Below are 14987 nucleotides of genomic sequence, written 5' to 3' on the forward strand. Positions count from 1 at the left end.
CAGAATGTTCTAGGGGAAGGAGCCATGAACAGGACATGGTCCCAGTTCCCCCTAGAGCTTGAGTCTAGTAGAGGAGACAATGACAAATCAGCAAAAGTAAAGGTCATATCTAATTGTGGTGGTGGGTGTTCCAAGGAGAATGAAATGTTGGGGGCTGGGGTGGGAATGGGGTAACACATGTAGGTGGGGGACCACCGAGAGAGAGTTCTGGCTGAGGGGGTATTGTCTGATCCACTCTTAATGGGTAAGTAAAAGTCAGTGGTGGGAATCCCTGAAGGAAAAGCACTCCAGGTAGGGAGGACAGAAGTGTCAAGGTCTGGAGGCTGGAATGGTCAAGGAGACCATTGGTCCTGTTCAAGGAGAGGGAGGTCAGTATGGAGGAGGCAGAGCAGAGAAAGTGGAGTGGTAGGGGATGAGGTCAAAGAAGAAACAATTCCTAAAGCTGAATTATCAGGTGACCTGGCACTTCCACTCCCAGGTATAGACCCCAGAGAAAATCCTGCACATGTGCCCCCGAAAATGTATGCAAAAGTGTTCCCAGCCCTGTCTTCAACCCTCAATAGGAAAATCCTAGAAACAACTCAAATGTCCATCACAGTGAATGGATGAATAAATGTAGGACAGTCGCAGGATGGAATATTAGTCAGTAGTCAAAAAGAACGAATCGCAGTGACATGCCACCATGCAGACAATTTCTAGGAATATCTATTAAGAAGAAAAAAAATATAGTCCCAGGAGGTTAAATGCTATTTAATACCCCCATTATGGGTTTATATATTTTTAAAGATTTTACTTACTTATTTGTCAGAGAGAGAGACAGACAGAGAGAGAACACAAGCAGGGGGAGAAGCAGGTTCCCCTCTGAGCAGGGAGCCCGATGTGGGACTCAGTCCCAGGCTGGGATCATGACCTGAGCCCAAAGCAGCTGCTTAACCAACTGAGCCACCAGGCGTCCCCATTACAGAGTTTAAAACGACTGAAATTAAAAAGATACATTTTAAAGAATGCAAATATTGGGTGAATCAAACTATAGAAAAAGGCAAAGCAAAGGCGTGAGGAGCCTAGGGTTCTAGATAACGGCTGACTCAAGCTTGAGGTGGGCATGAGGAGGAGAGGTTAGATGTGAGGAACTCCAGCTTTGCTTTGGTTGTTTCTGTTTTGTTTTGGCTCTTTTGAAGGTTAACTTTCATACAATAAAGTTCAACAGTTTTGACTGTGAAATTAGTAAGTTTTAGCAAACATATACAGCTATGAAATCACCACTACAACTAATATAGAACATTCTCATGACCCCCAAATTTCCCTCCTGCCTAGTTGCTCTCTCTCCCACCCCCTTGGCAGGCCCCTGGCAACCAGTGGTCTTGCCATCTGTCTCTTTGGTCTCACCTTTTCTAGAATCTACGTGAAAACTGAAGCATACAATCTGTATCTTTCATTTCCGGGTATCTTTCATTTAACATAATGATCTCAAGTTTCATCTGTGTCCTATGTTAGATGCGCTAACATATTATTTAAAGTAACTGTATGTCTAACTAAATAAAAGTAGCCCCGTGGGTAGCCTAATGATATCTGAAACCGTGATGAGAGTATGTCATAGACTGAGGATTATGACTGATCCAATTCTGTTACCTGAAATCCAAATTGAGAGAGAAAGAGAGACTTAGACAAAAAGAGAAAGAGGTAGGGAAGAGGCCAGACACTGTAGGATCTTTTAGCAGGTCTGATAATAAAGACTCGGCTCTTTATTCTAAATATAAGGGGAAAGCCACGAGGCAGGGGGAGGTGAATAAGTAGGGCAAGGACCTAGGATCTCATTTCCACTTTCAAAGAAAATCTCTTTCTGGGCACTGCTGACTGTGGAGGATTATGGGGTCAGACGGAGGGGGGCCAGCTGGAGCTATTTTGGTCATTGGACAAAGTAGGTGGGGCCTGGGACGGTGGAGTGAAAATGGAGGGACATGGGTGGGATCAGGGTATATTTTGGAAATAGAGCCATGATTAGAGCCATGTCTGGGATCACCTCCATGAAGAATGCAGCACAGTGCCTGGCAGTGAATCAGTGAACTTAATTCACATTAATTTGCAGAAAAGGGGCACCTGGGTGGCTCAGTTAGTTAAGCATTGGACTCTTTTTTTTTTAAGATTTTATTTATTTATTTGTGTGTGTGAGAGAGAGAGCACAAGCAGGCGGAGTGGCAGGCAGAGGGAGAGGGAGAAGCAGGCTCCCTGCTGAGCAGAGAGCTGGAGGTGGGGTTCCATCCCAGGACCCGGAATCACGACCTGAGCAGAAGGCAGACCCCTAAGCAACTGGGCCACCCAGGCGCCCCAAGCATCGGACTCTTGATGGCGGCTCAGGTCATGATCTCAGTATGGTGAGATGGAACACTGCATCAGGCTCCATGCTGAGCATGTGGAGCCTGCTTGAGATTCTCTCTCTCCCTCTCTCTACCCCTCCCCTCCCCACATGCTCTCTCTCTCTCTCTCTCTCAAAAAAAAAAAAAAAAAAAAAGTAGGGCGTCTGAGTGCCTCAGTCAGTTAAGTGTCTGCCTTCAGCTCAGGTCATGCTCCTAGAATCCTGGGGTTTACTGGGGTCCTGGTGCCCAGCTCCCTGCTCAGCAGGGAGTCTGCTTCTCCCCTCTGCCCCTCCCCCTTGCTCATGCTCATTCTCACTTATGTGCACTCTCTTTCGCTCTCTCTTTCATAAATAAATACAATCTTTTAAAAAAAAATTGCAGAAAAGACTTAGCCCATCCTCACAGGCTGTTGGAAATAGCCCCCAAGCCAAGGGCTAGTAGGTGCTCAGTAAATGTTTGCTGATTAGGGAAAACTGGCTCCTCAGACTTTCCTGAGTAATCCTTGACATTTTCCCAGTGCCCTGTGCTCTAAGAAGTGCCAGACTCCCTCCAGCTAGCATTCCTGACTCTGTGTAGATCCCTCATTTGGGGCCCCTACATTTTGGAAGCAGGGGAGGAGGGCAAACTCAGTGGCTGTGTGGATTCTTCAGGGCTGAAACATCAGGCAGGAGCCGGGCAGGCTTTCTCTCAGGGGCGTGCCCTCTGCCCAGCAGCCTGGCTCCTGGAAGGAGCGTGGGAGCATCGGGAGCAGCTGTGAAAATCCTTCAAACCTGGATATAAATAGCCATGGCCTCCCTTACCCCCTGTTCCCTATGGGCCTGGACATGTTTGTTTGCTCAGCTTTGAAGCTCAGAGCCATTCCCCAGACCCTGAGCTGAAGAAGAAAAAGGGAAAGCAGAGGAGTGGGCAGGGGAGCAGGGAGGGGCAGCTCGGATATGCCCAGATTCAGCCACAGAATGTCTGAGACTGAGCCTGCAAGGTGATCTGACCCTTTTCTTCTCTTTTTTTTCTGGGAGATGGGGACATTGAGACCCAGAGAACAGTGAGGACTGGCTCAAAGCCCCTGGTTGGTCACTGCTTGGCCTGGCAGAGGGTCACCGATGGAGAAGGCCCACCTCCCCCAAGGCTTCGCACAATAAATGCCCAACCTCTGTCCAGCTGACTTTGAGCAGTTCCCAACCCCTCAGTTGGCCCTGCAAACAGACAGACAACCACCCTGGCCCTCTGCTTGGTCCCCAGGGAGATGGGTCATGGCCCCCTACAATCCTTGTCAAGGCATCTCCCCTTCAGGGCCCTGTGGACGCTCTCAGCTATGCTGCTGCTGGACTCCTGGAGGCTTCTGGTCTAGGAGCAGCCAGAGCAAAATCCCAAAAGATGACCGTCCTCCTGACCCCCGGGAAGGGCCAGATCTCCTTATATTAGGCCTTCACAAGCATGTCCTGAATGGGAGGTGAACGCTTGGGTGTGTAGGAAAATATTTGGAATTGGGAAGTAGGTCAGGGTAGGGTGTGCAGCTGGGGAGACTTTTTCTTAGGAGGAAGGTGTTTCCATTATTTCTGGTTGCCACCTGATGGGGAATTCCATGAAGAGAACATGAAGTTCTCTTACTCATCTTTGAAGTCCTAGAAGGGGCCTGGCACATAGTAGGTACTCAACAACATACACATTACCTTAAAGGAGGCAAAGAATGAATGAATGAAGCAAAAGGACTCTTCAAATGCCTGACTCATTCTACCCTGAAAGTGCAGTTGACCTTGACATTCGTGAAGAGCACAGCTGGAAGCCATTGCCTCTGTGTGTCCCAGAAATGCTCAGCAGCAGGGCTTGGATGGTGGTTCTGATGACCGGCAGTCTAGAGGATATTAATAGCTATCCCACGACAAATGGGTCCACGAGAATGGAGCCCCATGAAGCAGGGGCTTTCGTCTGCTTTGTTTACCACTATGGGTTCAACTCTCAGAACAGAACCCTGTGGGCATACAGAAAAGAATTAAAGATCAGATGGGATCAGGAAATAGGAGATCAAACAAAGTTCAAATGATTCTTTCCTGCAGGACTTTTCAGAGCCTTTAAGGTACCAGTGTTAACTGTTAATCACACATAACAATCTTAAGTCCAGACTCTGGTGCCTCATCACCTTGTAGTTCCCCAGTGACCAGCCCCATCCCTCTAAGATGGGACAGCACAACCTCAGGGAGGCCCAGGATCAGGCAGGTGCCCCATGGCAACAGCACCAAGAAGCCACTCCTGAGGGGACCCAGGGCAGGAATGGCATATAGGTGTCTCTCACCCCAAGGAATCCACTGCCTCAGCTGGGACCCAAGAAGACTGCTCGGCAATTGCCTTGGTGAGGGGTAGGGAGCAGGGACAGCCTTCTTCCCACAGCCAGTGCCATGCCTTCCTGGGGCAGAGCAGGGGTGGGGTAGGAGAACCCCTGGCCCTGTTGGGTGTGGTGGTGAAGGGGAGACGAGGTGTGAGGCTCCCTCCCTCCCCTGCCCTGCTGGCACATATACAAGCAACAAGTATCTGTGGAGCACATCCCGGACTCCAGGCACGGTCCCAGTCCCCAGCAATCCTTCTGCAAAGATGACAGGTTACCACCAGCCAGGGGTAGTGTGGCAACAGGAATTCAGAGTCAGTCCCAGTCCGCTGGATACTCTCCATCTGCTCTCCACCCAGCCCCACCCTGCCCCACTGGCTGGCCTGATGGATGATGGGATCAGCAGACTCATTTGTCCTCTGGGCTTGGTTCAGTCAGGGGAAGCTGTCAGTCAGGGGAAGCTGCCGGCAGAGACCAAAGGACAGGAAGAGAGCAGTTGGGCTGTCTGTTTGCTAGCCCCCTTTCTTTCTTTCTTTCTTTTTTTAAAAAAGATTTTATTTATTTATTTGACAGACTGAGATCACAAGTAGGCAGAGAGGCAGGCAGAGTGGGGGGAGGCAGGCTCCCCGCTGAGCAGAGAGCCCGATGTGGGGCTCGATTCCAGGGCTCTGAGATCATGCATGACCTGAGCCGAAGGCAGAGGCTTAACCCACTGAGCCAGCCAGGCGCCCCTGTTAGCTCCCTTTCTGCAGGGCCTCAGGTTTGCAGTGGCCGCACTCCTCCACCAAAGGCCTAGGCTCCCAGCGGGAGGCCTCCGTTTCCCAGGGCTCCTACCTCTAGGCTCCAAGAACCGCCTCCTCCCTCTGCCCCTCAGGCCCAGGCCTGGTATCAGCCCCCCATTGTTGCCAACCTTGGGGAGCTTCACCACCTCTTACTAGTTTCTCCAATGCTGCCTGCACTGTGATTAAATGTTCCTCTATTACCCCCTGGGCTTGACCTCTGTTCCTTCCCAGACCTTGGTTTGGTTGAATGTGACAGAAACCCAAATAGCAGTGCATAAATTAAGCTAGAAACGTCCTCCCCTCTAAATGCAAAGTCCAAGTTCACATGGCAACTTTGCTCAGTGAAGCCATCTGCTCTTTCCAGCTCGAGGCTCCTGGAGCGTGCGTTCATTCTCCAGGCATTCGTTATGGGTTCACTTGTGTGTCCCCCAGATTCCCATGTTCAAGTCCTAACCCCCAGTACCTCAGAATGTAGCCTTATTTGGACATAAGGTCTTTGCCGATGCAATTAGCTAAAATGAGATCATTTGGGTGGGCCCTACCCCGACATGACTTGTCCTTATAAAAGGGAAATTTGGACACCGAGACAGACAGCCACAGAGGGAAGACAGCCATCTACAAGCCAAGGAGAGGGCCCTGGAACAGATCCTTCCAACACGGTCTCAGAAGGAACCAACCCCGCTGACATTTCGATTTCAGGCTTCCAGCACCTGACACTAGGAGGATATGTTTCTATTGCTGGAACAGCCCCATGAGGAGACTCACGCATGCAGGGGCTCCTGCACCCCACCCACATTCCAGATACAGAAAGGGAAGGGAAAGCCTGCACTTTCTCTTCAAGCACCCAACCTGGAATTTGCATACATCTCTTCTGACCAAGGTCAGAAATCAGCACTTGACCTCCTTCCCAGGAGCCTGGAAATGCCCTGCGCACAAGGAAAACATCTGTTATCATTTAAAAAAAAAAAAAAAAAAAGGGAAGAATGGGTTTTGGGGGTAGCTACAGGTGCCTGGCACCAAATGCCGCAAATGCTTTCAGACGTGAGCGGCGAGAAGCTCTGTCCAAGGTAAACACTTAGGAAATGTATTCATGTATTCTCTCACGGGACTTGACTTTGAGTCCAGAGGCAGGGGGAGCTCGGGGAGGTTAGAGCAAGGCTGGGGTTCCTTCCGGTGGCTCCGCCCTACAGAGGCGGCTGGCTTCCTCCCCAGGCCGGAAGTCAGAAGGCCTTCAGTGTGTGTCGGTGTCAAGCCAGAAAACGGAAGTCTCGATTTCACACAGGGAATTGGTTACCCAGGGGAGGGCAGTGCAGAGAAGCCAACAGGGAAGGTGGAGAATCCCAGAGATTAGCCAAGCTACTCTCAGGATGGAGGGATAGAGGAAGGGGATGCTTGTTAGCAGGAGTGCAGGAGTCAGAGCCGCCCAGCCAAAGCTGGCCCCAGCCCAGGCCTGTCTAGCGTGAGCCGTGGAGGAGGTATAGGGAGACCCTGACTTCTCTCCTTCTCCAGCCCGCCTGTCGCCCACCACTGGTGCCCTCCACTGGCTGAACCCAGCTGAAAACCAGCCACCACAGGTACCAGGGAAATCCAGCCCTTGGGAGCTGATCTCCCCATTCCTCCCTGCTCAACCTCGACACTGAGAAATAAAGCTAAGGCTGGAAGAGGAGGGGAGGGATGGAACTAGAGGCCTCTGTAGGGCAGGCACCTCAGAGCAACAGGGGCCTTTGAAGGGTTCTCAACAAGAGAGCAACACAATCCAGTGTTTGTTTGCAAACTCTAGGTCTTGTTGAGTGGAAAAAAGTTTAAAGAAGACCCAGGAAACCTTCTGAGAGACTAGCTGGGATTCTACAGGGCCCCGGGGAACCAGGATGGGGGCCACGGATAAGCAGATGGCTAAGGACACGGGAAGTGCTCAAGAAAGATGGACCTGGGACTCACGGGAGAACCACGCGGGACAAGCACAAATATGCCAGGTGACCCAGTTCGACCCAGATACACAGCCGCTACACAGGGCTTGCCCAGGACGGATACTCACTCAGTGCCTCCGGTGTGCGGAGGCAGCCACCACGTGTGTGCATGCACACACACACACACACACTCAGCAGGGCCACAGCCGCTGCGGCTTGTCCTCACCTGCCTGCCCACCACCCTTCGCATGGGATACACCCCTGAAGACTACATTTTCTTAGAAGGCTTTCAGCCACAGGTAACAGAGGACTCCATTCAGAGCGACCCAGCGGGCACCTGGGTGGCACAGTCGGTTAAGCTTCTGATTCTCGGTTTTGGCTCAGGTCAGGATCTCAGGGTGAGGAGATCGAGCCCCGCATCAGGCTCTTTGCTGGTGTGCAGTCTGCTGAAGATTCTCTCTCCCCTCACTAAATAAATTAATTAATTAAACAAAAGTGACTTAAAGGTAGGGCTTTTCTCACCTCACCAGAAAGGGTGGTGGGTGGCCACTCATCACTGGCCCAGAGATGACACAGAGGACCCAGGTTCTTACAGCCTTGCCGTCTGAGGCACCCGGGTGGCTCAGATGGTTAAGCCTCTGCCTTCAGCCCAGGTCATGATCTCAGGGTTCTGGGATTGAGTCCTATATCGGGCTCCCTGCTCAGCGGAGAGCCTGCTTCCCCCTCTCTCTCTGCCTGCCTTTGCCTATCTGTGATCTCTCTGTGTCAAATAAATAAATAAAATCTTAAAACACACACACAAACAACCTTGCCCTTCACCAACCTTGACTGGCCTCCCCCCTGGGGCCGCCTCCTTCATTGTCCCGGGAGCAGACCCTGAAACAAGGATCTGGGTGCTGCTAGTTGATCTGGGAGGGAATCCTGAGAAGCGTGTGCAGGAAGCAGGGAAGTGAGACAGGGAAGGGAAGGAGGCCTAGACAAGGTGTGGTAGCAGACAACTGGGGCCCGATCCCACGGGGAGCTCTGCCAGCCAATGCCTAGAGTTGCTCCATCTGCAGGGGAGAAGCCCGCTCGTGGGTCTTCTGCTCGTGTCCCCAGACAGGGGATGTGTGCACGGGTTTAGGTTACCCACATGCACAGCTCCACCATGCCTGGGGCCAGACGCGTGCAAGCACATGCTCAGAGTATGTACACACACACACCAGAGCACACACGTATGTGATTCACATACACACTAGAGAGTTTACACCACCTCCCTGTTCAAACAAACATCTGGGCCTTAATGGGACAAAATACCATAGAGTCAGTGGCTTCAACAGGAAATATTTATTTCTCAGAGTTCCTGAGGCTGGAAAGCCCAAGATCAAGGTGAGAGCAGATCCGGGGTCATGGTTTCCGAGGGCCATCTTCTCACATCCATACGTGGCAGGAAGCTGCCATGCGCCCTCCTGTGAGAGCACCGATCCCATTCACGAGGGTTCCACCTTCTAATAGCATCACACTGGGAAGGTAGGATTTCAACAGATGAATTTGGGGGAGACACAAAGGTTCAGCTTATAACCACCTCTCACTGCTTCTTACTCTGGTCTGTGGCTTGGGCTGGGCAAAGGCTAGACCATGAAACATTTCTGATAAAAAAGCCCACCCGTAGAAGCCCCATCTAAGGTAGAATTACTGGAGGAAAGTGAGGGGAACCACGGCAAGCCGGGATTCTCCAGCCCAGGCTGTAATCTCTCAAGGTACCAGCAGGGGGTGCCCAAGAGCCATGATCGTGTTTCTGAGGATTTTTTTGCTTTTGCTTTTCTTTTCTTTCTTTTCTTTTTTTTTTTTTTTTTTTTGCTTTTGGTTTTTTATTGTGTTTTTTTTGTGTATGTTTTTCCTAGTTGGTTTCCTGGTTTGTGGAAGGGTGTGTTTGAGGAAGAAGAGAGGTCTCAGGAGTTGGTCATGGAAGTAGAGCTGAGTGTGTTGGATGCCGTCACCACCAGTGCTAGGGACGCATCCCCCAGGCTCTAAAGCCCTGGCCCGGTCTTAGTGCTTATTTCATGTTAGATGAATAGTTGGGTACATGGGTGGCTGGGAGAAAAGAGAAGAAGGATGACTCAGGAGAAAAAGATAAAGAGAGGAGAATCAGGAAGAAGGGGGAAAAGCAGACAGATGATAGTGGCCTCGGGGGAGGGGAAGAGAAACATCAAGAAGGTAGGCGGGGGAGTCAGGGGTGGTGAGGGAAGGGGTGCAGTGCCTACCTTGGTGCTTTGGCCTGAAATGTCTCTTCTCCCAGAGGCCCCCCCCACACTGCCCACCACAATGCTCCCCATCTTTTCAGGTCAGCTGGGGTTGGCACCTTCTTCAGGAAGGCCTCCCTGGGCCCTCAGTGGCGATCTGTCCCTCTTGCCTTTATGCTCCCATGGCTCTGGGAGATGCTACCTGGGACCTCTCTGTTCTGGTAAAAATACAGGTGGTGGAGCAGACAGACCCAGGCGCGGTTTGAATTCAAGCTCAACCACCACTGTGTGACCTTGGCCAAGAGACCTAAACACTGCACCTCCATTTCCTCAGCCAGGGTAACACCAGTCGCTCCTTCACAGGGTTTTAGAGAGCACTTAAGTCAAAAAAACACTTCGCACAGGCCTTGGCATATAGGAAGCATCGAACAGAAGGGGGGCAATGATTATTCTTGTCTTCTAGAGAGTCCCAACCTCAAATGACCTGCCTTGCTGTCTGCGTTGACTTGGGTTCAGAAAATACTGTCATCAGGGGTGCCTGGGTGGCTCAGTGGGTTAAAGCCTCTGCCTTCGGCTCAGGTCATGAGATCGAGCCCCGCATCGGGCTCTCTGCTAGAGCCTGCTTCTTTTCCTCTCTCTCTGCCTGCCTCTCTGCCTACTTGTGATCTCTGTCTGTCAAATAAATAAATAAAATCTTAAAAAAAAAAAAGAAAATACTGTCATCAAAATGAATGGTGAGCACCCCTGGTTAATGTATGTGAGCTCTCTGAAACGTTCATCTCTGCTTAATTCATTTTTTCACATGTACAAGATTATCTGTTACAGTGTCGCTCAAAATGAAACATAACTGGAAACCACCTGAATGCATATGACAGGAGAGCACATGAATTGTGGGTTATTTGCAGAGTGCGTTACTAAAGAGTGAAAATGATGGAATGAGAGCAGCATGTATCCACACGGAGAGATCTCAGAGGCGCTTCATTGAATAAAAAAAGCAAATTACAGGATAATGCATTCAGTATCCCGTAATATATATAACATTTGAAAAGATGCAAAGCGATGACACGCCATATGGCGACGCGTGGGAGCAGAATAAACAGGAAGAACACTGATCATCAGAGATTGGGATGGTGGCACCCTCCCCGAAGGGGAGGGAACGGGGTTGGCAAGGTCTCCACATGGCTTCAACTGTATCTGTAAGTTTATTTTTGAATTCCTTGAGTATGGTATGAGACCTCTCTGTTTCGATCTTCACAGCAGCCCTGAGCATGAACTACGCCAAAGAGGCTCAGGGAGGCGAGGTAAAGTGCTCATGCCTACTCAGCCTCCGGGAGGCAACGGTGGGAATTGAACCCAGATCTCCTGACAGAGCTGCCCTCTCTGTCAACAGAGGGCTTAGGTTTTTACTGAACTGCTGGCAGTGACATCAAGGACAAAAAAAAAATTGCCAAGGAGCTCGACAGAGAGCTAAACTCTGCTAGGCTAGACAAGGGGAGTGGGCTCTGGCCCACTGGGCTCAGGGCTTGGCTCATGCCTGGTAAGGGCTTGAGCTCAGGCCAACCTAGGGAAGGTTTCCCACTTCTTTGTCTTTCCTGGTGCTCTCCTGATTGGGTCAGAGTTCAGAGCTCAAACCAGCCTTGGGTAGGGTCTTTGTAGTAGGAGGTAGAGGGCTCCTAGTCCCTGAACTGGTTTTCTTCCTGCTCCCACAGCCTTCCCCACTTCCCACCGGCACAAGCCACCCAGGCACAAGGCAGGAGGATCACCACCAAGGAGGATCACCACCTCTAGTCCTGAGGACCCTCCAGGATGCCTAACCAGGACCTCAACCACAGACTCCAAATCCTCCAGGGGCAGAGACATTCCAGCTTTTCTAAGACATGGCCTGGCATTCATTCATTCTGCCCTTTTCATCCTCCCTCCCTCCTTCCCTGCCTTTCTCCTTCCCTCCCTCTCTCTCTTCCTCCCTTCCTCCTTTCTTCTTTTCCTCCCTCCCTCCCTCCCTCTTTTCCTCCCTCCCTTCCCCCCTCTCTCCCTGCCTTCTGAAAACCTACTAGGTACTAGGGCCTGTGCTGGTCACTAGAAGACAGGGATGAGAGATGAGAGACAGACCCTCATCTTTCCAGGGACTCAGTGTCTGCTTGGGAGGTCAGATGTATGAACACATAAGCACCTAATAGACATTCGATACATGCTTGGATCCAAGTAAGTAAGATTGGCTCACGTGGCCCAGAGAAGGGCAGGGACCGGCTCAGGTCCCACATGGTGTAACTGACACCGGGGCCCCAGGACTCCAGACACAGTCGAGGCTCTTTCTACTGCATCCCATCCTGCTGTGTGTTTGTTTGCTTTTCGAGTAGATGATTGTGAAATATTTCAAGTAAACAAAATTTGCAAGAATGGTATCAAGGCAGGGTGCCTGGTGGGCTCAGTCTGTGGGGCCCATGACCTTTGATCTTGGGGTGGTAAGTTTAAGCCCCATGTTGGGGGTGGAGATTACTTTAAAAAATAACTAAATAATAATAATAATAATAAAACGGGTTACCTGGGTGGCTCAGTCGTTAAGCGTCTGCCTTCAGCTCAGGTCAAAATCCCAGGGTCCAGGGATCAATTTCCACATCAGGCTCCCTGCTGGGCAGGGAAGCCTGCTTCTCCCTCTCCCACTCCCCCTGCTTGTGTTCCCTCTCTTGCTGTCTCTCTCTCTCTGTCAAATACATAAATAAAATCTTAAAAAGAAAGAAAGAATAACACCATATCCCTCAGGAACCCACCATCAGGCTTCATCATATCTTCCCGTGACCGCTGGCTCCTCCCTAGCCGGATCAGTGCTCTCCTTGCTTCCTGGAACGTGTTTCTTTTGCAGGGCCCATGTACAAGCATCTTCAAACAGAGACTGTGAGGTGTTTTTGGCACCAGCCAACCCTCTGATACCTGCTGAGTATCCAACAATTCGATTCACTTCTGGCACTTTTTCTTTTTAAAGATTTTATTTATTTATTTGACAGGTAGAGATCACAAGTAGGCAGAGAGTCAGGCAGAGCCTCTCTGCTCAGCAGAGACCCCAAGGCGGGGCTTGATCCCAGGACCCTGAGATCATGACCTGAGCCGAAGGCAGAGGCTTTAACCCACTGAGCCACCCAGGTGCCACTCTTCTGGCACTTTCTATCTGGTAGCAGCGCCAGATCCCACCAGTTAAAGGGCTCTCTCTGTTCCATATGACCGTCCCCACGTCAGGCACAAGCCCACCAGCCACCCCCACCGCCCCGCTTTTATAATTTGCTAGAATGTCTTGCTGCACTCAGAAATACATTGTGTGTATTTCAATGTGTTTTTTTGTTTGTTTGCTTAAAGATTTTATTTATTTGTTCGTCAGGGAAAGAGAGCACGCACAAGCAGGGGGAAGTGGCAGGCAGAGGGAGAAGCAGGCTCTCTGCTGAGCAGGGAGCCCGACGCAGGGCTTGATCCCACGACCTCGGGTTCATGACCTCAGCCGAAGGCAGATGCCCAATGGCCTGAGCCACCCAGGCATCCCAAACACTACTCATGTTTATCATTTTATCATATAAAGACTCAGAGGAATAGCCAGATGAAGAGCTCCATAGAGGGCCCAATGTAAAGACTCTCAGATGCCATTCACGGGAACGGCAGGTCTGGAATGGCTGATAGAGTCTTCGGCGGCCCCTTCTTCTTCTCCAGTCGAGTAAACTGAGGCTCAGGCCATGCAGCAAGTTAATAACACAGCTGGGCCTAGAACCCAGTTTCCTCATCTGTCAAATAATGAACAGCCAGTATTTGTTGAGTTGACAACATGCCGGGGATCGACCTCGTGGGGCCGGTGTTCTTGTTATCCCCTGTCTGCAGACGAGGAGTCTGAGGCCCGGATGAGGGAAGGAAGCCGCCCGATGTCTCAGAGTTGGTACCTCTCCGGGAACACGAGGCGTTTACCTCCCTCCGTAATCGAAGGGATCGAAGTCATCTCAAGCAGATTTACAGGAAGCAAGACGTTGTCAGCAGCTACTTCCACATCTCAGTGGGAGCAGGGGGAGGAAAACCCCTTCATATGGAAGGTAACCTCACCCCCACCCCAGCTGAGAATCAAGGGAGCAGTTTTGTGGAGTACACAAGAGCCAGAAATGTCAGCCCTGCCACCAACAGGTCAAGGGGGGAGGGGCCCCCAAATGGGGGGAGGGGAGGAGGGGAGATGGGGCAGGGTGTCCCACCAGCTTCATGGCGGGAGGCCAGAGCCTGAGGACAGAGGAGGGCGAGAGACGTGAACTGAGTCATCACCATTTGTTCCAGGTGGGCAGCTTTTCATCCCGTGCTGGATTGTCCCCCTTCTGTCACCCTGCACCATTAGGAAAGTCTGTCACACACAGCCGCTGCATGTCTGTGGGGGCTGGGGGCACAGAGAAGGAGGGAATGGTGGTCATGGTGGCCAGGTGAGGGGGGAGCCCCTGAGAAAAGGCGACGGTCATAGAAGGCGAGGCAGCAAGGGAAGGAGGCTCTGAGAACTCATCCAGAAGCAGGGACCCAGAGTGAGTGGTGACGAGAGACAGCAACAGCCCCTTGGGCTTCCTCAGAAAGAGCAGGAAAGGCTCCACCTTCCCACAGCTCCCGGAATGGAGGTTGGAGCTGTCTTATCTGGGTATTACAGGAAAAACTCCCCCACAGGGCTGGAGGGCTTGGAGGTGTACCTGTTCCCTGCGGAAAATGCTCAGCACGGCGTCTCCAATGACGAAGCCAGGATGGCCCAGTGGCAGCAGGTACGGCGGTTGGAAGGCAGAGAGGACCCAGACTGCTGGGCTTCCTAACCTTGCCCGTGTTCCTTCAGGTGAGTTACTTTACCTCCGCCCTTCAGCTTCTCACCTGAAGAACGCATGTGCTAGTCCTACCTCAGAAGGTAGGAGGGAGGGATACATGAGCAACTGCGTGTTAAACACTTAGCACAGTATCATAGCCACTTCTCCAGAGAGACAGAACCAGTAAGAAGAAATTCAGGGGCGCCTGGGTGGCTCAGTGGGTTAAGCCTCTGCCTTCGGCTCAGGTCATGATCTCAGGGTCCTGGGATCGAGGCCCACATCGGGCTCTCTGCTCAGCAGGGAGCCTGCTTCCCCCTCTCTCTCCGCCTGCCTCTCTGCCTACTTGTGATCTCTGTCTGTCAAATAAATAAATAAAATCTTAAAAAAAAAAACAAAACAACGAATTTTGGGGGAACTCATACTTTTAGTCTGTAGGTATGTAAATATATATAAATATATATCTATATGAAGAAATTTGTTATTAGGTATTGGCTCATGCAATCATGGAAGTTAAGACGCAGGCAAGCAGGTGGTGTGGTTCAAAGGCCTGAGAACCAGACAGCCAGTCACGTAGATGTCATCCCAGGTCTGAAGGTGTAAGGACCA

This window comes from Enhydra lutris, unplaced genomic scaffold (assembly GCF_002288905.1).
Source record: "Enhydra lutris kenyoni isolate GAN:26980312 unplaced genomic scaffold, ASM228890v2 scaffoldscaffold38, whole genome shotgun sequence".
Lineage (NCBI taxonomy): Eukaryota > Metazoa > Chordata > Mammalia > Carnivora > Mustelidae > Enhydra > Enhydra lutris.